Below are 12,353 nucleotides of genomic sequence, written 5' to 3'. Positions count from 1 at the left end.
TGGAAGAAAGGTAGTGACTCTAAATGACAAATATGGACAGAGGAGCTTTCTTACCTGGGCAAAGACCCAGGAACAAGTAGGGCGGCTTGGCTAGACCTTGGGGAGCTTGTGTGCAGTAAGCCTAGAAAGGCAGGCAGGAACCAAGTTTCTAAAGCTCTCTGTGTCAAACACAAGAGAGGCTTTTGTCCCAGAAGGTAGGGGGAGTCTGGGAAGCTTCTATCTGGAGGAAGGGACTGCATCAGTCTCACTTTCTGGTTCTCAGTGAAATTTATCTCTCATTCAGAAAAACCTTTTCTTCCGGTCCTGCCTTGATTCCAGGCCAGATTTCCCAGTCCTCCAAGAAACAGAGCCTGTAATTCTGGAACCACTGACCAGGACCCTGAGATTAAAAAGTCAGGACTTGGTGAATCCCTCGTTGGAAGGGCCCTCTACTAAGTAAACAGAATGAAGGAAAGACACCTTCTTCAGGGTAAAAAAAAATTTGACTTCCCTACTTCCTCTGAATCACTGATAAAAAGTAAATAGACTTGGCTGTGCTCCTATGTAACCAATTTAGAAGCAATCAATCCTCCCAGGGAAGGTCTGTGTTGAGTGAGAAGATGGGTAATCTCCTCAGTGGGTGGGAAATCCCTTGATTGCTGGGAACTGTCAGTCAGTAAACATTTATTGAACTCCTACCATGCTCCTAATATTTATTAATCTCCTACTATGTGCCAAGCATTTATTATGCTCCTACTATTTATGCTGGGTGTACAAAGAAAGGCAAAAGACAGTCCTTATTCTCAAGGAGCTCATAGTCTAATGGGGAAGACAATATGGAAACAATTACAAGCAAACAAGATAAAACAGGATAAATTGGGGATAATCCATGAGGGAAGACATTAACATTAAAGGAAATCAGGAAAGAATTCTTGTAGAAGATGGGATTTTAACTGGGAATTGAAAGAAGCAGGGGAAGTCAGGAAGCACAGATGAGAAAGGAGAGTATTGCGTTCATGAGGAAGGGGCAGCCAAAAACACTGTAATCTGGAGACAGTGTCTTGTGTGAGGAAAAAAGCCTGGAGCATAGGAAATGATGCTATTGGTACAGAGAAATTAGTGAAGGGAGGCCTTTCTAGAAGCTGTAAGTGTCCAGAAGCAAAGCTAGCCTAACCAGGGGCAGGTGTCTACACAACTGTGATTGCAAAAGTGTTAAGAAAACTCTGATACCTCCCCCCACCTGAAAATCTCCTTACGCAACTTGCTGAAGCCTGAATTTCCATTTGTTTCTTTGGTTTAAAGCTTTTTTTCTCTATTAAAATGTAATGGCTCCTAGAACGGCTAGCCTATGAAGATTTATCACTTGTTTACTCCTCAGGATAAATTTATTCATTAAAACTTTTTTCAAAGACCAGGTTTTAATAGAACAAGAGGGTACCCAGAGTTGAGAAAACTAATAGGATGAGAACTCGAAGCCATCGAGTCGAACTGAGGTCCAGATAAATTCAGTGACTTGTCCAAATCATACGGGTAGTAACATCCCTTACCATTGCAATCTATTTCTCTGATGCTAAATGCAGCCTTCTTTCCTCTGGAGCATAGAAATGGCAGGATGGGGCCACTACTTTTGTGTGGGCGCAACCATGCCCAGGAGACTGCATAGGCCTGAGGTTGTCTTCTGGCTTGAACTTTTGGATTTGTTCCTTGGGGTCTCTAAGAGGATGTATCTGCTCAGGACACTGCAGAATCTCCCTTTACACTAATGAAAGGAAAACCTGGATACATTAGCATGGCAGCACTCAGAGGGAGCAAAAGTCAGAAATCAAGCTACTTCAATAAAAAATGGCATGTGACCAGCCAAACTATCTGCTACAATGACTGAGTACATCCCCTGTTTCCACTCTGTGGAATACTGGACTGAGTAAGATTTGTAGTCTATAATGAAGTGATGCTTCTCTTTTGGCCTTTATATGTAACTAGTCAGTTGTCCAGTCAGCCAGTAAGTCAGTCAATCAGCTGATCAGTCTGTAAGCCAACTGGTCATCAGCCAGATGGTCAGCCAATTAGTCAGTCAGTCAGCCTGTTGTCATTCAGTCAGTTAATCAGCCAGTCAGCTAGCTGGTCAGCTTGCCATATGGTCAATTAGTCAACCAGCTGGTCAGTAAGTCTGTCAGTTAGCCAATCAGCTAGTCAGTCTGCCAATTAGTCAGTCAACTAGTCAGCCAGTCAACCAGCTGGTTAGTTAGCCAATGAGTTAGCCAACTGGTCAGCCAGCTGATCAACCAGCCACTGATTAGTCAGTTAGTCAGCTAGTCAAACAGTCAGCCAGCTGATCTGTCAATCAGTTAGACAGATGGTCAGTTAGACAATCAGCCAACTGATCAATCATCCAGCTGGTTAGTCAGTCAATCAATCAGTCAGCCAATTGATCATTCAATCAGTCAGTCAGTCAGTCAGTCAGTCAGCTGGTCAACAAGTCAGCCAACTGATCAATCAGTCAGTCAGTCAGCCAGCCAGCCAGCTAATCAAAAGTATTTCTCTATCTATAGGCTAGAATGCCCCAAATTATACAACGAGCCTTCCATCTAAGAGTTCATCAACCACCTCTCCATTATAGCAGGGCTCACGTTGCATGTAGATTATGGTAGCAGATACTAATAACAAATAGCATTTATATAGCATTTTGCTTCATTTTGTCATTACAACAGTGCTGGGAGATAGGTGCTATTTTATCCCCATTTTATAGGCCACCTAGGATCACACAACTAGTGGGTGTTGGATGTACATTGGAACTCAGGACTCTAACCACTGAACTACCTTGCTGCTCTATGATAAATCAGAGGTAAAAAGGATCATCCAGACTTCTGGCTTCATTGTACCCCAAGCTCATAAAAATTATATAGTTACTTATTCTGCATATGTTTTGTATTTATTTATCTTTGTACACATTGTTCAGTCCCAAAAGAATATAAACTCCTTGGGAACATGGACTGGTTAATTTTGTCTTTTTACCCCCAGAGTCTAGCACATAGTAGGCACTAAATCAATGCATGCTGAACTGAATTGAACTGAATTGAACCGAACTGATCTGAACTGAATTGAACTAGACTGAACTAAATGGAATTGAATTGGTCTACACTGAGATGAATTGAATTGCAACTTTTTTCTGTGTGATTATAAAAAATCTGCAGTGTACATTTGTTAGGGGTATCTTGAAAGGAATCCCTGCACTTTGTGTAGAAAGTTATATTAAGTGATCTCTGAACTCTTTGTGAGATGAATGGTCCAGAGACTTTTTTATTTCTGCATAATCCCAAATTGTTCTTTCAACTTTGACAATTTCCACCTTTTATAATCTCTGCCAGTGTGATAGGTATGAGGTAAAAACTCAAGTTGTTTAAACTTAGATTTCTCTTCATATTATTAGTTATGGAGTGGGTTTTTTTTATTGTTTTAGATTATTTGCCTTTCTTTCTTAAAATGTAATAAATTAGTGAATTTATTTTCATTTTGACTTTGAAAAGTCTAAACAAGATAAAGTTCTCATTTTCTGAAAGGTCTTCTTACAAAAATTATAGGATGTGCAGTTAAGATGAATATTAATCCAAGAAAATAACTGTAATCAAGTAGATCCCTTTGCCCAGTGAGTCTGATACACTCTAGTCAAAACTTTCAAATTCCAAAGTTTAGACTTTTTTTTTCTATGTAGCTCCTAAAGAGTTATCACTTGCTGAAGAGTAAAAATAAAAATTCTCTAGAACTTTTATATTATAATAATGTCCTTAACTCTGGGATCCAACTATGGTAAAGAAAGTCTAAAATGATCGAACTTAACCACCAGTACTTGGAGTTATGTGGGCTTTCAGGGATCAACTAGCATTTATAGATGCTGCTTAAGTCTTTCAGGAAAGATAGGAGAGCAGCATTTTTTTAAATCATGGTTTTTCTTGTGTTCTCAAGAGGGTCGGCTTTGTTTTTAATACCGACACTCCTGGAAACTCTAACAGAATCTTTTGGACTATTGTCTACGCTGATATCCAGACCTAGATATCTTGGACACAGGACTTCAGCCAATCAGAGACATAGTTTTCAGGCAAGCTAATATCCCTGGAGTGCTCATTTACGCAACTGGAGGAATCTCTTGTGATGAGGCCATCATGGATGAGGAGGGGGGAAATCCTGAAGGGAAACCCTCCCTTGGTTATGGCCCAGTTCCAAATACTGTGCTGATTTGGAAACACAGAAATACTGGACTGATGAAACCTACTCGTCATGTGAGAAGCTATTTAGGCTAAGCAGGCTACCAAATAATCACAAAATATGATGTCTTCAAAGATGAGTCTCCAGTGACCTTATCCCAAACCCTTACAGAGAGGGAGGGCCCCAACTGTGTCAATGGCACCATTTTGTCCAATTAGTAAATAGGGGCCATATCGTTTTTTATATCTGTCACCCAAGTGCCCAGCACATAACAGGGGCTTAAGGAATCTCAGAAGCTTGATTAATTAAAAAGGAAAAAAAATCATAACAGCTGGCATTTATAGAGAGACTTAAGATTTACAAAATGTTTTTCATATATCATCACTTCAATAAATTTATCATATTGCCAATCAATCAACAAACATTAATTAAGTGTTTACCTTGTGCCAGGAGCTATGCTAAGTACAAAATGCAAAAAGAAAGAGAGAGAGAGAGAGAGAGAGAGAGAGAGAGAGAGAGAGAGAGAGAGAGAGAGAGAGAGAGACAGAGAGAGAGACAGAGAGAGAGAGAGAGAGAGTGAGAGAGACAGAGAGAGAAAGGGAGAAAGAAAAAAATAAAGACAGAAAGAAAGAAAGAAAAGAGAGAGAGAAAGAAAGAAAAGGAGAAAGAAGAAAAAAAGGAGAAAAAAAGTCTCTGCCCTCAGAGCTTACATTACAACTTGCACATTTCCTCATCTATAAAAAGGAGAACAAAGTGGTACAGTCCATAGAGTGCTGGGCCTAGAGTCAGTCTTGCTAGTCATGTGACCCTGGACAAATCACCTAACCCTATTTATCTCAATTTCTGTATTTGTGAAATGAATTGGAGAAGGGAATGGCAAGCACTCCAGAGTTTCTGACAAGAAAACTACAAATAGAGTCACAAAGAACTGGACCATGTAAAAAGGGTATAATATCACCTACTAGGTATTTAAAAGTTCAAATGAAATTATATCATAAAGTACTTCCTAATAATAACAAATGAGAATATAATCATTCATGAAAATCTACTTAAAACACTTTGTGATGTAATTGTAACAGACACTGTATGGTATAGAACATTTTATGTCTCTCATCTCATTATAATTCTATGACATCAGTATTACCAACTTTTGTTAATACTGTATTTTATAAATGAAGAATTTGAGACTCAGGGAGCTTATGTGCATATGATCACACAGCTAGAAAAGGTAAGGGGAAGGATTTGTGAATTCCAAGTCTAGAATGCTATGCCATCCTATAAAATGCTTACTTAGAGCAATACCCAAGTTAGTAGTAGTAGTAATAGTAATAGTAGTAGTAGTAGTAATAGTTAGTAGTAGTAGTAGTAGTTAGTAGTAGTAATAGTAATAGTAGTAATAGTTAGTAGGAGTAATAGTAATAGTAGGAGTAGTAGGAGTAGTAATAGTAATAGTAGTAGTATATAAGCTTTATTAGTCATCTACTAATTTATCTTATAATGTAGTAGAATGTTCTAAATTTCATGTCAAATGACCTGGTTCTACAATTGACTATGTAGCCTGTAAGAGGTCCCTTAACCTCAATTTCCTCAATTCCATAATGACAGGATTATAGTCCTGAACTTTTAGACCCTCTCTACCTTGAGAACCTATACTTTTAAATTAACTAATTTGAAACTTAAATACAAAATAAAAGAAAAATGTCATGTGCCCAGCAGAACATGAGAGGATTCAAAATAAAAAGCAATCAATTTCCATTTCAAGAAAGCCTATATAATAAATACTACACATTGTGTTCAGAGCTGTCCATCTTTCCTTTGCTTTCTTATAAGTTTTCTTTTGTTCTCTTCTGTGCACTTTTTACTTTATTTTCTTTCCTCTTTTGCCCGCTCTCCCAATAAAGCTACAATTAAGTCTGGATATATTTTTTATACAATATATAAATATATATATTACCTACACACAGACATAGATATATATATGTGCACAAACATAGACATAGATATCTATAACTATGCACAAATACTCCTTCATATACATCTATGTAAGGCCCTACTATGCTTGTTTATTCTCTGCTTCTCTGAAAGTGGATAACATCATCCTTCATATATCCATTTTCCCTATATTTTTCGAAATATTTAGATATATCTAAATATTTTCCATATTTTTCTAAATTTACCAACTCAACTCATTATTTCCTTTACCATAGCAATATTCCAAATTTATATTGCCTCATTATTTTAAATAAAACAATACTGATCAATAAGGCTGACGTATTATGTAGTTTCCCTATTTTTTCTCTTTTGATTAAATCTATTTTAGCTTTAACTTTGTCTGAAGAGCCTATTTTTATTTTTTAAGGAGAAATCTAATTAAATAAAAAGAAAACAAAGCTAGAAAATCTCAGGTCAAGCTACACCTCAGGGTCAGATGGGGTGCATTCAGACTACAAACCACATGTTGAAGGCCTGGATTCTAGGCCCCAGCCAAACCTTCCCCACTCCTGACTTTCCCCTGGGACTTTGGATAAATCATCTTGCAGATTCTTTCCTTCTGTTTCCTGTCAACGGGGATGGCAAATAATTAGCAATATCAGATCTTAGAAAAGGAAGGATAAACATGACTCCATAGTTGCTAGTGAGTGGAGGTTACTTGCCTCCCAATGAGAAATCTCACAATTTTAAACTCACCAGATAGAATATCAGTCTAAACCAGTGGGTTAAGAATTAAACAATGAAGTTTTTTATTCCTTTTACTCCTTTACCAAGGTGGTACAATCAGGACTTTGTCCCAGGGTGCTGAAGTTTAGAGGACACTTATAGTGTTCTTCTGGAGGATCTACTGAGTTTAGCAACCAGTTAAAATACTGTAACCAATAAGGATTCTTTTAGAGCATTCTGTCCATTTTTAGAGAAAAAAAATTGATGGATACCTTTTATTTCTACACCTGCGGCCTCCATTAAAACCATCTCAGCTAAAGGCTAAACCAGGCTGAGGGTTTCCAATAGGCCTCAAAGCTGTCTGTGACTTAGAGGGATATGCACCCCAAACATATGAGGGCCATCCTAGTGGAATGGATAAATGAGAGCAATTTGTTCCATTGGCCATGAAGGACCGAAGCAGGAACTTAGAACTTGGTCAGTCATTGAAGACCTAAAGGTCATCCACTGCATCCCAGGCCATCACCAGTCTTCCTGACTTTTGTCTTGCCTGTGACTCTGAAAGAACAAGTGACTTTATACGACTCTGACTCACTTAAATCCAATTCGTGTGAAAGTCGAGACCTCTCCTCCCACAATATCATTGGTCCTCTGTGAAAATGAAGGATGAACAGCATCCCACATGAACGTAGTTGTTCGTATGAGCCTCCTGATGAGAATATAAGTTCCATGAGAACAGGGACTGTTTTTGCCTTTTTTTTTTTTTTTTGTATCCCTAGGGTTTAGCATGATGCTAGGTTCATAGCATTTAATAAATGCTTCTTGACTGACCAAGTCTACTTTGCCCTCTAATTACCTCTTAAGAGAAAGCACTGGGCTGTTTTTTTGGTGGGTTTTGCTTTTTTCCATTTCTGTGGCACAAGACCTTAGGACAGGAGCAAGTATTTAAAGTTTATTGAATTGAGGTGAAATGAGTAGTCTTTTCTTAACTAGATTAATTTGAACTAATTCAAATATTCTTCCAGGAAGGTGGGTTAAAGAATTAAACTACTTCTCCGCTCCATACCGTTTTCAGAGGTAGTACTTTCCCTCCTTTGTAATCACAGTTTCCAAATGAGTCATCCAGCCAAGTTTTTATTAAATTTCTTAAATTGATATTTATTTATTAAATTTATAAATATCTAAATTTTTATTTTTATTGATTTTAATAATTTGAATAATAATTTGAAAAAATCAATATTTTTATTGATTTGATTTTTTATTTTATTATTAAACTAATGTAATCTGAAAGAATTTAACTATCTGTAGACAGATAGATGTCTACCTTTCAGGGGATATGACAGTGGCCTTTTTTGCATCAGGAAAGAAGCTACCTCCCCGTTACGGGCAGGACAGGTAATCAGAGCTATTTTTTAGGAAGGGGGATGGAGTCACACTGAGACATCCCCATTCCCTAATCCAGCACCATTCGTGTCCCCCATCTGTGAGACAGCTGGGATAAGAGGATCGGCTCATGGTTGGAGTCAGGGGTCATTCAGTGGCTAGGTTTGAACTCAGATTAGGCTATGGTTGTGGGGAGGGGAAAGGCTCCAGATCTAGACCGGGGTTAGTGGGTGAATCTGTGGCTGGAGTTGGGAATTCCACAGCCATTGAAAGAGAAGGAGATGCTGGTTTTTTAACCAAACTGAAAGGCTACAAATTCTTGTCTGACTAATTCTGGTTAGTGTTTTCTTGATCCAAACTGACCTCAAAGGGGGTTCCATATAAACTCCCAGGGCCCAGCTTGATCTCTCCAATCTTTCCAAAGGTCAGGGTAACACAGACGGGACGCTGGGAGGAGCAGAATGATTTCATACCAAGAGGAGGAAGGAATGTGCATAAATAGGCCTTGATTTGGCAAGGAAATCAGTTTCATTAGTCCCATGGTGTGTCCCACGGCTATCTCACATTCCATTCATTCTACATAACTTTAAAAACACCCAAAACCCAGCGCTGGATGGGAGACGATGTGACCACCCATCTTCTCAAAAAACACCCGAGTCCCAGCAAGAGCAGATGGGATCTTCTCCTCTGAGACAAATTTAGGCTTTTATAAGTTTATAATATTCCTATTTGGAACAAGGCCTCGATTCTTCTGTGCTAGATTTGAAATACTAGAAACTTTTGCAATTTGCAATTTCAAATACTCCTAAGACACTGGATAAATCTACTCAGCCGGGGGCACAAACATTCATGGTCCATATTTCAATTTGGTTCAGCAAGCAATTATTTAGGCCCTACTGTTTGCAGAGTACTGTGGTAGACCCAGGGGATACAAAAAGCAAAAACTCAATAGCCTGTTGTCCTCAAAGGAGGTCACATTCAACTGAGGGAATAAAAAATGTTCTAGAGAGGCAGTATGGGGTGGTGGATAGGGCACCAGACGCATAGTCAGGAAGGTTCTGGGTTCAAATTTTTCAAGTGACAATGTTTTTGTGCCTTAGTTTTTCCCTCTGTTACAGGAAGGGTTGAATTTGATGATCTCCAAGGACCCCTGACTTCTGTAATGCTGTGCTCCAATGTACAGGATAAGGAAAATTAAGTAAGGAAAGATCTCTGACAACTTGGAAGATCAGTTGGTCCTCTCTGAAAAAGGAATACCTGAATTGAGCCTTCTGGAAGATCAGTATTGTGAAAGACAAAAAAGAGATAAGAAAGACTGAATTCTATGCATGGGCAACCGTTTGTGTAAATACACAGAGGTCAGACAGATTACCAAGTCTGGCAGGCCGCTGTTCATATAGTTTGGCTCCTTGTAGAGCTTGAAAAGGGGGAAATAAATAAAATAAATTCAATCATTGAATTAGAATTCATTGAGTCCCTACCCTTTACTTTACAGATAAGTAGACTGAGACCCAAAAAGATTTAAGTCTGGCCCATGAGATATACTGCAAATATTTTTTTTTTCTCAGTTAATTGTTCCATTTTAACTGTACTGATTTTTTTTTTTTGGTACCCAAACTTTTCATTTTATGTAATCATATATATATATATATATTTTTTTTTTTTTTTTCATTTTATCCTTCTTTGGTCAAGAACTTTTTTCTGCCTTGAGAATTGTAAATAGCATCGTTTCTCCTGCTCCTTGAATTTGTGGATTTTTTTTTATATGTAGGCCCTGTGTCTATATGTTGTTTACTGTGGTATATGTGTGACATGTTAGACTAAGCTTTCTTTCTGATATACCGCTTTCTAGATTTCCCAGCAGGCTTAGTCAAATTGTGTGTGCTTAATTAACCCTCGACTTTATCAACCTTATGCTAATTCCTCTTTCGTTATAGATCTTGCATACTTTATCTCATCAGTTTAAACAAGATTCTGTAACTCTAACTACTATTATGCGCTCTCAAAAGGATAATATCTGTTGTACAAGCTATGTTCAGTCAGGGTGCAGTTTGTGGGATTGATTGTTAAACAGATGTATGATCATATGTATGTAACATGTTGTATATTACATGCGTTCCATTACATAGATACATAATATACAATCTCATTATTAATGTGCACATCCCTGGAAAGTATATTGCCAATACTTACATCCAAAACTTCACCTGCTGTAACTGGTGACTCCACATATGAATGACGTGGTGCTGGCTGATGGAGGATGTGTGTTTTCTTGGTGTTAATTGTTAGGCTAAAATTAGCATGAGCAGCAGAGATCGATCCGTACGTGCTGCGTCTCAGCTTCGGAGTTGAATCGCACAATCATCTGCAAACAAAAAATCATGCACCAACACTCCCTCGACTTTAGTCTTGGCCCGTAGCCTTTTTGAGTTGTGTGGTGGCTGCTTTTGATTCCACATTTTAGAATTGATCGTATGACCTGGGAGACATTGGCCCGGGACCGCCCAGCACGGCGGACCCTCAGCGGAGAAGGAGCTGTGTTCTTTGAGCAAAACAAAATTAAATTTGCTCAGAAGAAACGTGAGTTGTACAGAGTTAGAGAAGTCTCCCCAAATGTTCACCTGGGCTGCCTGTGTCGGACCTGTGGCAGGGCATTCTGAGGGCTCATATTGGTCCCATCAGCCACAGCTGTGAGAATCAAATGAGATGATTAAGCACTCTGCTCGGTGGCCTGGCACACAGTAGGTGCTCTATTATCCTTATTCCTCCCCTCCCCTTCCCCACTGAGCTATTCTCCCTCCAGAACAATCCGGGACATAGACAGGCTGGCAGGCCGTGGGCCGTAACTCCGACAAATCTGCTGGTTACAGAGTTCTGGGCTCTAAGACACCAGCCTTGCCCTCCCGGAGCTTTCGGTCAGGTTTGGGAGCACAGATGTGTTCCAGAACGATCCCTTTCCTGCGGATCTTCCCCGCTGAGTGGGATCTCCCAGAGGTGATATTGCTGAGGACCCAGGCAGCTCCTGGACAGCAGTCAGGAAGGCAAGTTCCTTAACCAATGAGAGGCTGGGGAAGGCTGGGGGGGGGGGGGAACATGGGTCAGTCACAGAACAGCCTCCCATCCCGGCGGGATCTGTGCTAACCCAGGGGATTCTCTGTGCTAGATCTGGGGATCTAGGCCAACCCTTACCGCCAGAAAGAACTCCAACCATTACGTATCTGAAGAATGATCGAGAAGCTTCTTGGAAGACTTGGGATCCCAGAATTATTGATCAAGAAGCCAGAAGAGCATCAGGCCCAAATCCCTAATTTGACAGATGAGAAAACGAAGAGCCAAAAAGAGTTTATAACTCTTTTTATATATTAAAGTTATAACTTTATAACTTTGCCCAAACTCACACAGACCAGAGGCAGGATTTGAACCCATTTCCAGGCCTGGACAAACAAGACAAAACAAAGCTAGTTTCTTCAGACTGTTCTATTTCACCAAATGAGTATCGAACCATTCGGTGAAGACCCCAGACCCCGGGGCTGGGTCTCCGCCGGGAAGCGCCCCCCTCTCCCGCTGCCGTCGGCCGCCTCAGCCCGGGCGGTGGCCCCCCTCCCACGCCCGCAGCTCCGGCAGGTCCCCGGCAGTCCCGGGCCTCCACCCGGGAGCTGCTCGGCCCGAGGCGCTTTCCTCCACTAGCGAAAAGGAAACGAAAGCTGCGGTTGCGGACCTGACTGCCCCCGCGAGATTTCAATTCTGCTTTGAAAAGAGAAATGAGCCGCTGAAGAGCAAGATGGCAAAACTGAAGTAAAGGTCACGGGTCGGCGCTGGGGCGGGAGGGGAAAGAAAAGGGGGAGGGGAACCTGAGAAGGGGGGAGGGGAGCCTGAGAAGGGGGGAGGGGAACCTGAGAGGGGGGGGGAGACCTGAGAAGGGGGGAGGGGAACCTGAGAAGAGGGAGGGGAACCTGAGGGGGGGAACCTGAGAGGGGGGGAGGGGAACCTGAGAAGGGGGAGAACCTGATGAGGGGGGAGGGGAACCTGAGAAGGGGGGAGGGGAACCGGGGGGGGGGGGGAAACCTGATAAGGGGGGAAGGGAACCTGGGGGGGGGAGACCTGAGAAGGGGGGAGGGGAACCTGAGAAGAGG

General features: G+C 40.7%; 1 long non-coding RNA gene across 1 annotated transcript; it reads right to left on the bottom strand.

Annotated features, from left to right (window-relative positions):
- Nucleotides 1-10,274: 10,274 nt before the first annotated feature.
- On the bottom strand, nucleotides 10,275-12,060 carry LOC141546547 (uncharacterized). Its single transcript, XR_012483327.1, has 3 exons — nucleotides 11,939-12,060; nucleotides 11,410-11,524; nucleotides 10,275-10,585 (listed from the first exon to the last, which is right to left on the bottom strand). It is a non-coding gene; the product is annotated as an uncharacterized LOC141546547 (long non-coding RNA).
- Between the last annotated feature and the right edge of the window lie 293 nt (nucleotides 12,061-12,353).

The sequence above is a fragment of the Sminthopsis crassicaudata genome, chromosome 6 (assembly GCF_048593235.1).
Source record: "Sminthopsis crassicaudata isolate SCR6 chromosome 6, ASM4859323v1, whole genome shotgun sequence".
NCBI lineage: Eukaryota > Metazoa > Chordata > Mammalia > Dasyuromorphia > Dasyuridae > Sminthopsis > Sminthopsis crassicaudata.
The sequence above is the reverse complement of the archived record's forward strand: the minus strand, read 5'-3'. Positions and strand labels throughout refer to the sequence as shown.